The sequence below is a fragment of the Mastigoproctus giganteus genome, chromosome 5, assembly GCF_048544385.1.
Source record: "Mastigoproctus giganteus isolate SK-2022 chromosome 5, ASM4854438v1, whole genome shotgun sequence".
Taxonomy (NCBI): domain Eukaryota; kingdom Metazoa; phylum Arthropoda; class Arachnida; order Uropygi; family Thelyphonidae; genus Mastigoproctus; species Mastigoproctus giganteus.
The window spans coordinates 250272-268702 of NC_143579.1; the positions used below are offsets into that span (position 1 = coordinate 250272).

Here is an 18431-nt window from a genome sequence, read left to right on the forward strand (position 1 = left end):
AAGCAAAATTTATGACCACTGCTGAAACCATGTTAAATCGGCACAATGAAAGGGCTGAGTTCGAAGAGATGTTTGTGTCTGCAAACAGAGATGTCTGCAATCAGTTACGTATTTTTTATCACCTTTTTTGAAAATTGGAACTATATTGACCAGCTTAAAGTTCTCAGGATACTTCCCAAGCCTGAGGGACAAGTTGAAGTTCCCAATTATGAGGGATTATAAGGTAGTAACAGTCATTTTTCAAAATAAGCCTGGAATATCATCTGGATCTGTGGTATAGTCATTTCCCATGTTTTTAATGGTGACTTTAAGAGGTGGTTGAGGATATGAATTTAACAGGTGTGAAGTCAGGAAATGAGGTAGGTCTCAATGTATCATTTGTTTGGCAAATTCTTTGAGCAGTACTGAATTCGTGGATAAAAGAATTCCATCTGCGTTGTTCCTGTAGCATTTTATGTACAGGGATGAAATTGCTCGCGAGGTTTTCAGCTTATTCCGGAGCCTGCATCGAAAAGGGGCTGATGCAGTCTGCAAGGATATCCTTTAAGTCCGCACGCGACACATATTCTTTACGGTTCCCTTCCTGCCTTTCATTCGGGCTATGATTGCTCCTCTGTCTAACGGAAGCCCCTTCAGAGTGCTCGCAGTCTTCCGGGCAAATATCGCATCCCAAGGTTTCAAGAATTGGTCCTTCAGAATGGCCCAAGATGCCATTTCCAAGATCAGTCTCCGAGAGTCTCTCTCTTGTTGCATGTTCAAGGTCGTTAATCTGTTCTTCGCAAGAATCTTCACAAATTATTTCATCAGGTAATTCTTCATTATTTTTTCCTGTTTGTTGCCTACAAGGGTGTGCAATATTGAAACTTGCGTTTTCTAGTTTTGTTCAATCTCTTAATATGGACAGAAGTACAATCGGGCTTATTGCAATAGTTTTTGTGACAAGTAACGCATTTAATTATGAAGTCATCATTGGTCAGACATATGCAGCAAGTAAGCGGCACGGCTGATGCGCTGAAATCTGTGATTCTGCAATGCAAACGGGAGCCGGAATTTCAGTAATTTCGAGGCAGGTAGTCTTTAGTACAAGAAGATAGCGCACTTCTTTCATTCGATGACTAGCTGATGGAATGTGCAGATAGGAGTGGGGGAGGTATAATCCCTAATTTTGTCACCGCTTGACCTTGTTCAGAGCTTAAGTGCCGTATTGCCTTAAGCAGAATATTGCTATGTTCCGCTGCACTGGATCACTATAAACCGACCGTTCCTTTCAACTATTACCCGACGTATGAATGCTTAAAATCACGATTACCTGTTCAGGATTCCATTAATAGACATTACATCCAGATTCCACTTCTCATAAGTTCTCTGTCAATTTTTATTTTTATTCGTTTGTTAAAATTAGAGGACCCGACCCCAGGGTTCCCCCCATTAGCCGCTCGTTGTGGTGAAGCGACGCAAATGCCGGCCACGCAAGGCGGCTAGGGTCAATTACACTTTGTCGCACTTACAGAGGTCGAGTCTCAATACGCAATTCATTTACGATCCTTTCGGGTTAACTGAGATATTTCATTATTTTAAGGACCGCGTAATTCGGTAACTCAGTGACCTTAGCCACCTAGTGGCGTATATTAAAGTGATATTTTTTTAGTTCCGCTTTAATCGATAAATCACTAGTTTTAATCGAGTTGTTTTTAATCACGATGGACAATTCCATCGTGAAGATGACCTTTTAGAGAGACTTTCAGATTCATCGAACATTTCAACTTCGGAGGTCTTGCGAGGAATTTTGGCAAAATGTGTTGTTGGGGTCACATTGCGGTATTTTCACCACACGGCGGTGTCTCTGGAACGGATTAATATCGCAAAGCGGGGTCCCCTGTACGCTTTGTATTTTATGTGGCGTGTGTGTGAGGGACCTCGCTTGCACGAATCGTCGGCGTAAAATGAGTCACGTGATCTGGGAGGTTCGAGGAGCTTTAAAATAGTTCAGCGAGGATGTCCAATTTAACTACGTCTCCCGGCGTTCCTGCGGATGATCGGAAGGTCGCCCCCCCCCACCCATAGAATTACATGGAGATGTGGACATGTGTTTTTGTAAAGGGCGGCTCCTAGAACGTGAGTTCATCTCCGCCTCGTATCTCTGTGAAGATCAGAATCACTACAATTGGGCCAGATGTGTGTGACGTAGGTTTGTGTGTATTCTGTGTGTGTTCTATTGTTCTGTTCTGGCCACTTGGCTACCCAGAAGCATCACTCACCTGGACAGATGATTCTGGGTACTCGTCCACACCACGGGAAGGTGGGCCAGTCCCAGTATATCACGTAACGTCTCAAAAGAGACTCTGACCCACCTGGTGTTTCCAGCAGGTGGGCCAGGATCCTCTGGGGGCCCATTCCAGAGGGACTTTAGCAAAGGGCGCCTCCGTAGCCAGGTGAGAAGGAGCAGCAGTGCGTAGCACACGCTCCTTGATTAGACCGGGGTTCGAGCCCGTCACCACCAAATACGGAGGATGCGGAAAGGTCATTCAGGGAATGACCACCGCATATCCCGGAGCAATATGGGCTTAGTTGCTAATGCTCCTAAAAACCCAATAACAAAACAAAACAATAACAAATTTTAGCAAAAAAAAAAAACACATTCACCCGTGGTGCAGGTTTTGAAAGGAAAAAAATAATAATAATAAAAAATAATAAATAAATAAAAAAATAAATAAAATAATAATAATAATAATAAAAGAAAATAAATAATAAATAAAAAAAAAATAAAATAAAATAAAATAAAGAGAAAAAATATATATTAAAAAGAAAGAAAGAGAAAAAAAAGAAAAGAGAGAAAAGAAAAAGAAGGGGAGAGATGAGGAAAGGAAAAATTATAAATAAAAAATAAAATAGAATAATAATAAGCCTGAAAAGGTCAGTAGGTTGATCTTTGATTGGTGCTTGAGGTTATGTTGCCACCGCATTAGTTGCAAGCACATCTTTCCTTCTTTCCTTCTGGCAAAGACAGCAGCTGCGAAAGCCTGGAGTGCAGACAAGTGATGTGGGGTCAGAACAAGTTGGTCGACTTGATTAATGCCGAAGGATGGGACTTCACTTCGCAGCTCATTCCTAATGTCTTCATAGCAGGCACATTCGTGGAGAAGATGTTCCCAATTTTCTTTTTTTTTTTTTGCTCCACAGAAACAGAGGTCACTGTTTAACAGGCCGAGCTGGTGGAGTTTTTCGTTAAGGGATCCATGCCCAATAATAAGATACGATGTTTCCAGACTAATCGTGAACCATGAGATAACCTTTTTTGACATCACAAAGGAGACATCCGGTAGGAAATTTCTGGTTACAGTGCCAACAGTTGAATTGTCCCACCTTGTTTGCCAGACATTTATTAGCTCTTTAAAGCGTCGAGCTTTTTCCCTTTCTGTAGAAGCAAGGGCAACACGCAACGCCCACGGGAGAAATTGCGCAAAGATCGGGGAAAGCTTCCCTCGCACCACCCACCCGCCGCACACCTGGAGACCCCACAGTTACACAATCCGTCCGACCACCCTTCATAGGCATGCGCGGAGTGGGTGTGTTGGAGAAGCGCGTGGGTCTCAAACGACAACGGCAAACCGAGTGCCAGCACCGCGAACATCCTTCTACGGTCAAAACGTCTCGAAGCAAAGGACGCCGCCCACGAGCTCCGCAGGTACCTCTTCTTGGTACAGACGGATTTCTCGGAAGGTTCCGTCCTCCGGGGGGAGAAAGAGAGAGTTCTGTCTAGACTGAAGTTGAACAACCTCCCTGCGTCGTTTCTTTTCGGCCGACATTCGCTATTTGACACCCGCCTGGTGGACTCGTCACGTTTACTCCGCCTGGAAGACCGAATCCGGGAGACATTTCGGACTGACCGCAATCCGCTGAGTGAAACGAGTGGTCGATCCTCCACGTGCACAACCCGCCAAGGGGAATGCACCCTTTAAACGCCGAGAGGAGGAGCGGCAGAACTGCGTAACCACAAGTCGCCCTCCCGTTCGTGGGCGAGTGTGGGTGGGGGAGGGGGGGTTGACAAGGCAAACTTTGAGAATATAAATAAGAATCAGTTGAAGCTCAAAATTATTATTATTTCGTTTGACCACGTGTTTTAAGGACTAAATTTGTTGCCGTTTTATTCAAGAAATTTATTTTAAAAGAGAATTAAATTTATAGCGCGGACTGCGCTCTTATTTATACAACAAATTGAAGAAATCGAATTACGATCGCTAAAGTCGGTTTCTTTTCATCATTTCTCAGTTGCGAACAATTATTGCGCAGTATCTGCGAATCGGACAGTTTTTAAAGGGACACGAGGGAAACTTGTACGCCTTTAAAATATTTCTTAAATGTCACGTGGCCTCCTCTCCCCCCTCCATCTTCTAGAAGAAATCTTGACCGATTCCATTAAGGCAAAAATACGTCAAATTGGCCACATCAGCGTCTGTTCACGAAAAATTTCTCTTCGATCGAACGGTGCGGTGGGTGAGTGTTAAAACCCCTCAAGAAGGGGTCGTATAAAGTTAGTTTCGCAATGTCTGCGTTTCTGTAAACGTTGCGGTTCGGAGACGCGATTGCATTAACAGATCCGATGCCAGTTGGCAGCTGTTGATGTTGATCGCATTCAAAAATGAGTTTACAATTTTTTTTTTCTTTCAGAGCACTTTTTGAGAAAATTCTTAAGATCTCATTTCTCAGTTTATGCGCAGCCGTTACTCCGTTAGTCGATAATACTCGGAGAAAAGACCCGTGGCTTCAAACACCCCTCCCCCGCACGTATGTTGTACTGTTTTGGATAAACATTTAGTTTACAAACAGAGCGTGAAAACACATTCGTGCGGCTTTTGTACAAAATGCGCTTTTCTACTTGAAGGACAGCCATCGGTCGCTTTTTTTCTATCGAAGTTTCATTCCCTCAAGGATGGAGTGCATCGTCACCGCACGATTTCTATTAATTTACTTTTGCTGAAAATAAATCCTTCGCTTCATTAACCGTCAACGCGATTTCAAAGCCCACCTTTTTTACAGTTCCAGTCCTGTGCGGAAATAAGTGAAAGCGGTTCTGATATTTTCCCTCAGTACTTTAAACAACGGCATCCACACAAATGGACGGTCTTTTTGACTTTTTGGCTCCAAGTTTTCGTCAGCCTCGCTGCAGAAGCCATTTGTGTTCAAAAGGGAACTCTCTTCGATCCAAATGACGAATGCGTTTGCGCTTCATTTCATCCATCTTTTAGTGCATACGGACACGGGTCGCCATGTTTTTGCGCTACTTTTCTTTAAATGCAAATAAAAATACATTAAAAGCACCTCCCCCCTGCCTTCCCCTCCCCTGCCCTCCCCTCCCCTTCCACACTCCAGAAAAAGAACGTAGTTCACTTCCGCGCGTTAATAAAACAAAATTTTTCAATAGGTGCAATCGGATGACTTTGTGGGATCGACCCGAGTTCATCTGTTCGGGTCTTCACCCCCAAGAACACCTGTGTGCACGTGCGTGGGCTCCGATAATGCTCTTTTCAAAAATGCACCCCCGACTCAACCGCGCTTTTCCGAGCGTCTCCTCGAAAGGTTCTTTTTTTAAAAATACATTTCAATTCTTTTCTTTTCTTTTTCTTTTTTCGCGATTTCCGGGGCGACCTTGTAATGGGGGAATAAAAGAGGGGAGAAACAAATTCTCTTTCACTCCAGCATCCAAGCGACGTGCACGCTCATCTCGGCACCCCGCAACACCGCCGACGCAGCCGGATTTTCGTTCCTGGAACACGACCTCTCCGACCCGCTTTCGCAGTGTCGTAAATATTCATTAAGTCGCGGAAAGGTGAATTATTAATTTGTCGCCCCCCCCGCTCAGAACAAAGCCACAGCGCGTCTTCCAGTCGTGCGAGAAACTTTGACTTTCTGTCGATTGCGAAGGTCATTTGTGCCGCTTTATTTCACAGACGACACTCGCAACGACATAACGAGCCGCTCGCAATCGTACTCACCGGAAAGGTGGAGGGGAACAGTTCCCCCATCTCTCAATGTCAAGCACTATTATGCTCTAACGTAACATCTCTTCTGTTCTCTTCCATCTTTCGAAACATTTTCTTCAGAAAATTCTCGACATCAAAAAAGCAGTGCAATTTGAACTGCCGATCGACCCCTAGAAGACGAAGACGGTAGATATTATTTACAATATTACGCAGACATTTTGTGACCTTATTATTTCGCCCACCCACATTACTGCGCAGTTTGCTGATTGAGGTCAGGTCATCGAGGATGTGGCTCCGGTATTTTCGATCCTTAGCAAAATTGTAGAGGTCGCCGTCGATTGTTTGGATTGTGGTGAGCATCTTTCTAGGGAGAAATCGATTGCTGACTAAGGGGTAGTCTGTTACGGTAGGCTATAAGTGAAGGAGCTAACCTCAGTCCGGGTTGAGGGATTCTCCAGCCGCACAGCTCCTAAACGTTTGGTTCCAAAATTATTCCGGTACTCATTTTGGCAGTTAAGGTGAGGCGGCCTTCCATTACAACATTTGACAGTCGGGCAAAGTCTAGTATGGTCGCCTTCTTTGCTGGGATGGACAACGGCATTCTTGTTTATACTGCACCATAACCACCAGGTCAGTGGAGTTTACAATAACTCGATCAATACAAATGTTAATCGTATTTTGCAGTCACGGGCTTGAACTCTGGTCCACTCAAAGAGCGTGTGCTACTACACTCCCGCTCATAGCCACTCGGCTACATCAGACCTCTTTGTGTGTAATCCATCGCAGGAACCAGTATTCGCTGAAAGCTTTTCGAGAGACTTTTGGCCCCAAGGCTTCAAAAACAATTCTGCTCTAAATTTCAGTTTGGTTTTAAAAAGGGAAAATCAACTGAGGAAGCAATAAAAACTCCGACTTCTTTTGCACAAAACTTTGTTTGCAGACTTAGAAGGCGATTTCAACTCGTTGTGGTGGGAGAGCGCCCTCAGGTCCTTGAGGTCTGCAACTGCTGACGATTATGTCTATAAAGTCTTACAGTCTTATTTTTGTGAACGTTCAATCAAGGTTACTGCTAAGCATCTTACTTATAATTTTCAAATTTCCAGAGGATGGCCCGAGGGGTCGGTGTTGGGGTCTCTCCTCTGGAATGCAGTCCTGGATCAATGGCTCTTGAGAACGGATCACAATGCAGTCAAAATTACTTACGCTGATGACCTGGTGGTCGCCGTCGAAGGAAGGTCAAGAAAAATCGTTGAAAAGAAGATGCAACCTATTATCAATGATTTGTTATCCTGGGCCAATACTAACAAACTGAAAATTTCTCAAAGCAAGACAAGCTTTATGACTTTCGGCAAACATTTTAACTATAACAGACCTCCTAGGATCCTCCTCAATAATAGACAGATACCTTATGAATCTCAGACCAAATATCTAGGTGTTCTATTAAATGATGGGATGAGTTTCCAGCCACATGTCTCAAATTTAAATAAAAAAATTTGGAATTTTACTGCATCGGTGGTCAGGGTCTCCAGGAAAGACTGGGCTAAGAAAACTTTATTACAATACTAAAAAACAATTTTCCTGCCTGTGGTATCCTATGCAGCTAGCATCTGGCACGAAAACGTTATAAAAGTGAAGATGAAAACGAAGTTAATTTCTTTTCAGAGATCCGTATTACTGACGATACTTAATATTCCTAGAACCACTTCAAACAATGCCCTACAAGTCTTAGGAGGAGTGATGCCCTTAGATCTATACATTACATATTGTGGAATGCTGTACAAACTAAAGAAGGGCCTTTCGATTACGGTGCATGGCATAACATCTGAATCTGCAAATGATATAAAACAAGAAAAGGTTAGAATTTGGAGAGACAGCTAACAGGAATATGGCAACAAAGGTGGGACGAGAGTCAACATGGCCTAACCACAAAGCGATTCATTCAACAAGCTGATCACTTAGCATCTCCAGGTATAAATTTATGGTTCACGCCTCAAATGTATACCTCCTGTTTGTTAACGGGACATGGCTCCTTGAGGGCCAAACTATTCGAGCGTGGTTTAGAGTCGGACCCATTTTGTACTTGTCGTGGGTTTGAGACTTGGGAACGTTTTTTCTTGTGATTGAGGCACACTCTTTTCAGTCTGGTTCCAGAATTAGCGGAAGAGAAGTCAGTGCAGTGTTCTTACAGAGAATGTTGGCAATTTCAGAGCTTTTCAAGGACATTTAGACGACTTTTAATGTCTTTATAAAGCGGCTTCAGCTGAGGTCCTCAGGGAACTTAAAGAAAAAAAATATAAAACGATCCCATATAATTCATTTATTTTTTATTATTTTTATTTAATTAATTTATTATTTTTATTTAATTAATTAATTTATTATTTTTTTAAATTAATTATTATTGTTTATTTATTTTTCTTTCTTTTTTTTTTTTGATGGCTCCCAGGTAAGGGTAACTCGGGAGTGGATTTCTGGCACCCACCAGTACCACAATACCTCCGGTGGGTGCGAGATCTGTTCAAAAAAAGCACCCACAGATGATAACAACAGAATACTCATAACTCCAAACGCTAACTTTTACAGGCTCGCTATACAGAGTTTAGCGAGGGGGACAAATGGGCCTAGAAGCCACCCCAACACCAGAATACACACACACACACACACACGCACGCACACGCATGTACACCCTTAGGATGGATATATTTCAGAATGCATAAAATCTTGTATATAAACTGATTGTACATAAATTAATTATTGAATATTTGTCTTTCTGGGATTGTACATAAATTTTGAGTGTGTATAAATAAATGAATGAAAAAAAAAAAAGGATCGTCGTGTGCGGTGCGTTGTCATTTGGGACAAATTCTTGCATTCCCCGTATTGTACAGTAATACCCCGAAGTTACGCGATAGGTGGGTCCGACGAAAATCGCGTAAGTCGAATTCGCGTAAGTCGGGGTACAACTTTGCATATAAATACATATAAATTTTGCTTAATTGGGACCAAGGACCAACAAAAACACTAGTTTAGAAGAAAAATATTAATAAAATTGCAGTTCTTTATACATATTAATACAAAATATGTATTAAAAAAACAATGACTTACGTTAAAAAGTTATTTCGATGTCGATGGCTTCATAAAATCTAACAAATTCGTCTGACGACACAGCGCGTTCTTTTTTTCACGCAGAATTTTTTCGTAGCAAGCTAATAATTTTTTTTATTCCTTGCTTTGTAGCTATAACGCGTTCTACGTTGGAGTCTATGTTTTCTAAAATTTTTAAGCCCTTTACAATTGAGCCCTTTTCAATTTTCAACCTGTCAAGTTTGCAATTGTCATGTGCTTTTCGCCGTTGCTTCATTTAGGCCTGTAGCACGTGCAATATCACATGGTCTTTCATTTCGCTCAAAGCGTTTCACAATTTCATATTTTTTTTTTCTATCGACAGAGGTGGACTGGCCATAAGCCTTACCGGGGCCAGTGTAACCCCGGTGGGCCAGTGTGATTTTGGCCATAAACCATAGTATGAGGCCACTATAAATTTTCCAGGGTAAGAATTTTTGACCCAGTCCGCCTCTGTTTATCGATAATTGCTTTTCTTTTTCTCTCTGAATCTGCAGTGTCTTCACCAGGACGCCTTTTCACACCTTTTAATTAAGTATTTTACTCATTTTTAGGGAATAAAGCGCAATTACAAAACGAGGAGGCACGCTTGATACGCATAAACAAAGCTGCGCGCATGTAGCAACTGAATAAACAACACCATAAAGGCAGAGATACACTATTAACACCCCACATTTCTAGGGGTTACTACCATAAAACAATAAAAATCCAGTTGGGTTTCTGCTAGTGAAATCTGTTATAAACTGGTAGTAAACTCGATCTAATTGCATTTGCGATTATACCGATAGCTGGATTGTGTTGGTTTTTACGTTATTATGGTGAAATGTGTTTCCCCTTCACTGATATAAAAAACATAAAAGCAGCAAAGTTGAATTTTGTTCATCTTTCGCTCTCATTCTCCGCCGTCGCACCGTATATCGATAACATATGACCTTGAAGATAGTGGACGGCAGCGTTGCCAAACGAAAAAATCAAGAACCGCGTAACTCCGAGTTCGCGTAAGTCGGGGTAGCGTAAGTCGGGGTATTACTGTATTGGGATGCTAATTGTCGCATAGTGACCCGCCCTTCGCTAACCACACCGTTGAGTAAACCTTTGCGGTTCTGTCGGCAGAAGGCTCCGTCCTCTCTTTCTACGCCTTAAAGGCAGTGGGCCGTTACTAACCGATGTATGATCACCCTCTAGCCAGTGGTTGTAACCGGGTGTTCTCCTAAGAGAAATAAACTGATGATAACACATGCCGTTTCCGATACGGAAGAACCAGATGCACGCGCTTCCACAATAATCAAACTCCCGATAACTTTACAACGTCCCACAGTACGAAGCTGTTCGGCTTCGTACGCTAAAGCGGAGTAACGGACTATGGGGGGGGGGGGGGGCATAGTCCGTTACGCATGCTGCGGTCATAATTCGTTGCTCACTGAGTGTACGTGTGGGGGTAGGTTGTTCCAGAAGTTCTGTGACTTTGAAGTTGGACAGTAAATGGATGTTGGCTGGTGGCGGCACGTGTTCGGACCGTTTTGAAAGAGAGAGCGGGAATTATAGAAGCCAATTTAGAAGAACAGTGCCCATGGAAGTATCTGTAGAAGAGGCATGCAGCAGAAACAGTGCGTCTGCAAGATAGCGAGTGGAGGGGCTCTATTAGAGAGGACTCATTGATTAGTCTTATTGCCCTGTTTTGAATGGAATCTAGAAGCCTGAGAACAGATCTTGGGGTATTTCCCATTGGTTCAGAGTGAACAACCGCTTGGAAGAAAAGTAACGCCGAAAGCGAAAGAGAAAACCCAGTTTTTTAGATGCAGAGGAAGCAATGTTTGTTATGTATTGGAAAGGAATGGATGAGAGAATATTTTTGTCGGATTTATAAAAAGTCTTTTGGGGTCATTTATCTCTTCTAATACTAATTATTAACAACGCATTATTGTAATGCTAAGCAACATGAGGGAAGGCCCGCATTGCAGAAAATACTGTCACCCACTTGTGATCTGAGGTACCTAGAGGACCATTCACCTCGACCATGTACTTCGAAGGGTTTTTTTGTGAGAAAAAAAAAAATCAGTCCTGTTGGGTGTGTGTGGTTAGGATTGCGTGGTATTCTTGTAGATAAACGAACAATCTGTACAAAGTCATTACAAATTGCAAAAGCCTCAGAATCTCGACCAGCTGGATCCGTGTGACTGGAAAAGGAAAGCCAGCTGGAGTTGTAAAAATTAAAATCACCGAGGAAAATTATCTCACCTTTAGGAAAATTGCAGTGGCAGAAGTCAAGTTTCAAAGAAAGGAAGTCAAAGAATTCCAAGTAATTACTGGAGTTGGGAAAACGATAGAGACAACAGATGAATTTGGTTGAACGTGACTGAGATTTTAAGCCAGAGAAGATCGAAACGAAAAGATTCCAAATTAGTAAGTCTCTGACAGGGATTATCAGAACGGACATATGCACAAGTAACACCTTTGAGGCGAAAGGAATCGTACAGCGAATAATTTGGGAATCTGAGCTGAGCAGTAGTTGAATCAACCGATAACTGAGATTCTGTCAGAAAATGTACATATGCTTTGCGACACTGTATTATTATTATTATTAAAATCAGTTTATTTCCCAAGAAACCTTGGGTTACCCCGGAACGGCTCTGTGCCAGAAGGGTGTGAATATTTACAGACTAAGGTGCGAGGAACACAATGTACAATAAACAAGGGTACATTCGTGATCAACCCGAGACTTTTACAGGATTAAATAAACAATAATGTACAAAATATACAGTAATATACATGACTACATGAAGACAGAGAGTCTTTGTCATATACAAAGAGGCAAGTTAAAAAAAAAAAAAAAAAAAACAGTCTGTCATGTCCAGGAGCAGGTGAGTATTATAGGTTCATAATCTGGTAACAGTTCTTGAGGATTTCCTTCCTGTAGGGCTTGTCTTCACAGAACCTATCAGGGTGGATCCTAAATTTATTGAAGATCCGAAGACACATTTGCGACGACACTGTAAGTGTCGCAAATGTGGGAATCTGTTCGTCGTTTCACACCATCTGTGACTACGGCATACTAACGGGTCATCATTCTCTCAGGGCTAAGCTCCTTGAGATGGGACTGGAGCCAGATCCTTTCTGCATGTGTGATCAAAACTAAGATTCGAAACATGTCCTGTTAATGTATCCACTGTACTCGGAATAGAGAAAACGTCTTGTAAATACAGTCCCTAACCTATCGTTGGATAATATTCGTATCGTTCTAGAAAATGAACAAAATTTTACCGCCCTGCAGATCTTCTCAGTGTCAGTTTTTCAGAAGAGAACTGAACTCAGGAATCAGCTTGTTTAATTAAATTGAAATCAAATTTTGGTGTGAAAATTTCACGAACAAAATGGCCTACATTGTTTCGTTGGAATGCCACTTGTTGTAAATAAGGCATATATCAAGTAAACAAGGTAAATAATAAAAATATCAATACCAGGAGGGACGACCTTCTTGGAATACTTGAAAAAAAAAAAATTCTTAAGTTCATTATTTGAATCTTGTAACCTTCTGATTGTTGGATTCTGGAAATAGATATCATACTGATCCAACACCACATAGCTCAATATAAAATTCAAACTGCATGCTCAAAAACGCCACTTTTAGATTAGATGATATAAATCGTGCCGAGCCAGTCTCATTGCGAATGTTCACAGCAGCTTACATCACTCCTAATTTTCTGAACAGAAGATTTCCTGGACTGCGTGGGAAATGATGAACTGTGAAATAATGTATTGTAGAGGCACAGTCTCGTTGTGGTTGTTGACCTCATTCCTGACGCTTGAGGTTTTTGACATCTTTATCCAGTACATATCTTCTGTGGAAGATTGAAAAGCAAGATTTATAATTGTTGAGTACCTTTGACTGGGAGGATGACGAGGATCATTATGCTGTTCCGTGGCAGTGGTCTCTTGCAAAGTTGATATTTCAAGTTGAGCAACGTCTCTTTGGTCCAACTAATATTAATGGGCTTCCACAGTCTCATTATGGCTGTTCATAAAAAACATCGTCACCATTAAATTCTGATCAAATCTTACTGAATTTGAATGCTTTAAAGAGAAACAGCCTCATTGCGGCTGTTGTTTCCCTGTTGACGCTACTGGCTTTATAAAATCTTCTTCCAGTACTCCTCTTCTCGTGGAAGACTCTAAAGTTGTATTTCATTGCTGCGTATCTTGGAGCGGAAGAGACGAATATCAACACGCTTCCTGTGGCAGAAGTCTCATCGTGACTACTTCCCACCGACTACCCTTTTTAAAAGCTTTCTGTTAAAGTTTTAACATTTTAATTTCCTCGCAATATATTAAAGTTAAATTTAAGCGAGGTAAAAATCAGAATATTTCTGAGTGAAATAATTAATAGGTTAATTTACACACAGCTTTTTTTTTTTTTTTTTTTTTTTGTTGGCTGCCATGTTTGGGCAATCTGAGAGCGGGATTGCTGGCGCCCACCGGTATTGCACTGTCTCAGGGGGTGGGGGGGGATTTTGTGCGTTTCAGCACTACAGGTAATAGTTGACCCAAACCAGAACATTGGCTGACACACGAGCGCCAACACTTTTTCGGGCCCGCTCCGCTCTGCACCAACACAGATGAACAAGGTGGAGATCGCCAAATGCCTACGAGGAGCCGCCAGCCATACCACACACACACACACACACACACACACACACACACACACACACACACACACACACACACACACACACACACGCAGCAAGTTGAAATAGATAACACTGAGATTAGAACTGAGACCACGGATATTTGAGAAATGAAAGAGGAAGTGTTTGGGAGGTTCAGCTCTTTTTGCAGATGAATTTTCTTTATTAGTTTGACAATTCATTGATGTATTCCGCAATAAGAAAAGGTGAGGGGGGACATGATAGATTATATTGGGGATATACCCACGGTTACTAACAGTCCCAACATCGTGAAGTCTTAAGAAGAGCATTAAGAACTTCACAGAGTTTCCGTCCACGTGACTTACAAATGGCACCTGAATCCCACTTCCATCAACCGATTACACTCCCTAACAGCAAGCTCTCGCCAAGTAATATGCGGAAGAATCGATTACTGAAGCAATACCCGAAAGAATTGCTTCAGTGACAATCCTCGGGGACAAAATTCGTATTCATCCGCTTCGCGTACCCAGCGAAAAGTTGTTGTGGTTCAGAAGCATCCTCCTGGCACTTTGCCGTCCCGGGGTGGTTTCCTTATGGAAATAAACAGATAATAATAATAATAATAAAAGTTTGTTATTTGGTTTTTAGGAGCCATATTGCTCCGGGAATATGCGATGGTCATTCCCTGACCTTTCAGCATCCTCCGTATTTGTTGGTCACGGGCTCGAACCCCGGTCTAATCAAGAAGCGTGCGCTACGCACCGCTGCTCCTGCCCACCTGGTTACGGAGGCGCCTGGTTCAGAAGTAAGCAAACATTGAACTCCTGGGTTTCGAACAGGGACATTTCGAACCTGTGTCTGGACTGCCCCAGTTTTGTTCGCTTACCATAGTCAAAAGAATTTAAGCCATTCACAGACATTCTCTCAGATATGCCAGACAAGCTGTACTTGCTACCTGGGAGTCTAAAACGCTGATGGAACTGATATTCGGGTGACACTCAAGTCAAGTGGACCCAATTTCGGCGAAGTCCGGAAGGTGTGTGACAGCCAAATCCTCTGCTTGCACTTCACGATGGTGGGACTGTTAGTAATCCTGGGTATAACCTCCATGCACAAGTACATGATGGGTGACCACCCAGGTGTGAACCAACGTAAGCAGGAGTCGAGGTGTAGCGCCCACACCACATGGAGGAACGTCGCCCCTCTATGTTACCAGGCAGTACTAGGTGGAAGATGACTCTCATCAACCGGTGAAATACCATCACTTTGCTTATTGGAGGCTGGAACTGGTGGAACCCATGTTTAGTCTCTAGAGCTAAGTTCCGGTCAACCCTTCCCTATCTCTTCCATCATGCAGTATGATTGATCACTTTTGAAGTTATGATGAACGTCGTGGCGAGATCCAATATTCCTTACATTTCGAGGGTACAGCTCTAAAACGGTTCGCAGGCCGGCCGCTAGTTAGTACACAGGACCGAACCTATTGGTAACTCTAGGAGGCTTCCGGATCAGCTAGTGTATAATCTTGCCACCTCTACTCTGCCAGATAGTGACTGGAGGGAGTCCGAGTAGTGTGTATTCTGGGAGCATTGTCGAGGGCACGTTATGTCAAGGATCTGGGTATATTATTACCACGTGTACGTCATATCCAAAAATTTCATTACTTCAAACAGCATGTCCCACCCACTTTTTCTTACTATTAAATGCACCATGAATTGTCAAACTAATAGAGCAAGCTTATCTGCGAAAAGATCTAAACCTCCCAAACAATTCCCAATTCATTTCACAAATATACGTGGTCTCAATTCTAATCTCAACGATGTCCATTTCCACTTGCAATCTGCCAAACCCCATGTACCTTTTCTGACAGAATCTCAGTTATCGGTCGATTCAACTACTGCTCACCTCAGATGCCCAAATTATCCGCTGTATGATTCCTTTCGCCTCAAAGGTGGTACTTGTGCATATGTCCATTCTGATATTCCCTGTCAGAGACTTGGAAATTTGGAATCTCCTCTCTTTGATCTTCTCTGGCTTAAAATCTCTCTACCTCATTGTGTAAAATTCATCTGTTGTCTCTACCGTTCTCCCAACTCTACTAATCACTTGGAGCTCTTTGACTTCCTCTCTTTGCAACTTGACTTTCTCCAGTCCAACTTTCCTAACAGTGAGGTAATTTTCCTTGGTGATTTTAATGTTCACAACTCCAGCTGGCTTCCGTTTTCTAGTCACACCGACCCAGCAGGTCGAGATGCTGAGGCTATGGCAATTACTAATGACCTAGCACAGATTGTTCATTTACCTACAAGAATACCGGACAATCCTAATCATACAGCCAATACGCTTGATCTTTTTCTCACAAACAACCCTTCTAAGTACACGGTTGAAGTGAGAGGTCCTTTAGGCACTTCAGATCACAACTTGGTGATTGTCTCTTCTCCAATGGAACCTTTATCTCATGGCTATTCCCAACCTCGTGTTGTTTGGCATTACATGAATGCAAAATGGGATGACCTGCGAGACTTCTTTTCTTCTTTTCCTTGGTTGGATTACTGTTTCAAAACTTCTGATGTCAACGTTTGCTCAGATCGTGTCAGTGAAATTATTCTTGCAGGAATGGAATCCTTTATCGCACACTCCACTTTAAAATCTCGTCCCTTATCTAAACCTTGGTTTTCCAATAAATGTGCTAAGGCTGTCCAAGAGAAGAATGTTGCATATCGTAATTGGCTTGTTTCTAATTCTTCCGTTTCAATTTCTGCCTACACCAAAGCTCGCAACAATTGTAAAGCAGTTATTAATCAGTCCAAACTAGAGTTTGAACAGGCTAAGAGTAGAAAACTTGCTTCTTGCCCTAATGGTAGCCGAGCATTCTGGTCTCTTGCCAAAGCTATTGGCCGCAACTTTTGCCTATCTCTGCTCCCACCTCTGTCCAAACCAGATGGTTCTGTTGTCACTTCAGCCAAGGATAAAGCTGACCTGCTAGCATCCCATTTTTTTTCCAGCTCATGTATTTATGGTCTTGGTAAAACATCTCCCACCATTCCGAACACGCTCCATTCAATGCCTCCTGTGGTCTTCCGTCAAAAGGATATCAGAAGGATTTTGAGGAATCTTGATGCTAAGAAAGCTCCAGGTCCTGATGGTATTTCTCCACTTGTTCTCAAAACCTGTGCTCCTGAACTTACTCCTATTCTTTGCCGCCTTTTTTCACTTTCTTATTGCAAAGGTGTTTTTCCTTCTGCTTGGAAATTTGCTCATATCCAGCCAGTTCCTAAAAAGGGTGACAAATCCCTCCCATCCAATTATCGTCCCATTGCAATTACTTCTACTCTTTCTAAAGTAATGGAGAAATCAATTAACCGCCAACTCTTAAACTACCTAGAAACCTTCCGTCTGATCAACGATCGCCAGTATGGATTCCGTCAGTGTCGATCCACTGGTGATATTCTGGCTTATGTTACCCATTTATGGACTAATTCAATGGAAAGGTTCGGTGAAACACAAGTAGTTGCTCTTGACATCTCAAAGGCTTTTGATCGTGTTTGGCATAAAGGTCTAAAAAAGCTTCATCTTATGGTTTGTCAACTGCTTTTAGTAATTGGTTATCCAGTTTTCTCTCTGATTGCTCACTGAGGGTGATGGTAGATGGCTCTCTGTCTTCTAACTTCTCCACTAATGCCGGTGTCCCCCAATGTTCAGTTCTTTCCCTCACTCTTTTCCTCTTGTATATCAATGACCTTCTTCCATTGACTGGAAATCCTATCCATAGTTTTGCCGATGATAGCACATTGCATTCAACTTTCCATTTTGAGAAACCTTTTCCTGCTAAATCAGTTTCAACTTCTCGAAAGTCTGCTACCAATTCCTTAAATGCCGATCTTCAGGTAATTCTCCAATGGGGCAAAGACAACTTAGTTGATTTCAACCTTTCTAAAACTGAGTCTTGTCTTATATCTCGCAAAAAGGAGTCTTGTCTTGTCTGAGTCTTGTCTTATATGTGCTCCTATGCTTATCTTTAGTGACACTCCAATTTCTAGGCAAAATGATATATCTCTTTTGGGGATTACCCTGACTTCTAATCTCTCTTGGCACAAGCACATTACAAATATTGCTTCCTCTGCATCTAAAAAACTTGGTTTTCTCTTTCGCTCTCGCCTTTACTTTTCTTCCAAAAAGTTGCTCACTCTGTATAAATCGCAAATCCGCCCTGCCATGGAATATTGTTCCCACATCTGGGGTGGTGCCCTCAAAACCTCTCTCTGGTTTCTTGATTCCATTCAGAAGAGGGCAGTCTCTGTCTCATAGACGCACTGTTTCTGCTGCATGCCTCTTTTAGAGATACTTCCATGGGCACTGTTCTTCTGAATTGGCTTCTATAATTCCCGCTCTCTCTTTCAAAACAGTCCGAACACGTGCCGCCACCAGCCAACATCCATTTACTGTCCAACTTCAAACCCACAGAACCAACTTTTCGTCTTCCTCATTTATTCATTCAACTGCCGTTTTCTGGAACAACCTTCCTTCATACGTATTTCCTGAAAATTACAATGTACAGAAGTTCAAGTCCAATGTCAACAAATATCTTCTTTCGTCTTCTCAACCTCCAACCCAAGCACGGTACTATGTACTATAGGTTCTAATACCTCTCGTGTTAGGCGTTCACATAAAAAAAAAAAAAAAAAAA

General features: G+C 42.2%; 1 protein-coding gene across 1 annotated transcript in view; it reads left to right on the forward strand.

Annotated features, from left to right (window-relative positions):
- Positions 1 to 18431, forward strand: part of LOC150085117 (uncharacterized) — a 173051-nt gene that overhangs the window by 68166 nt on the left and 86454 nt on the right. The gene's annotated exons all lie outside the window — the stretch shown is intronic.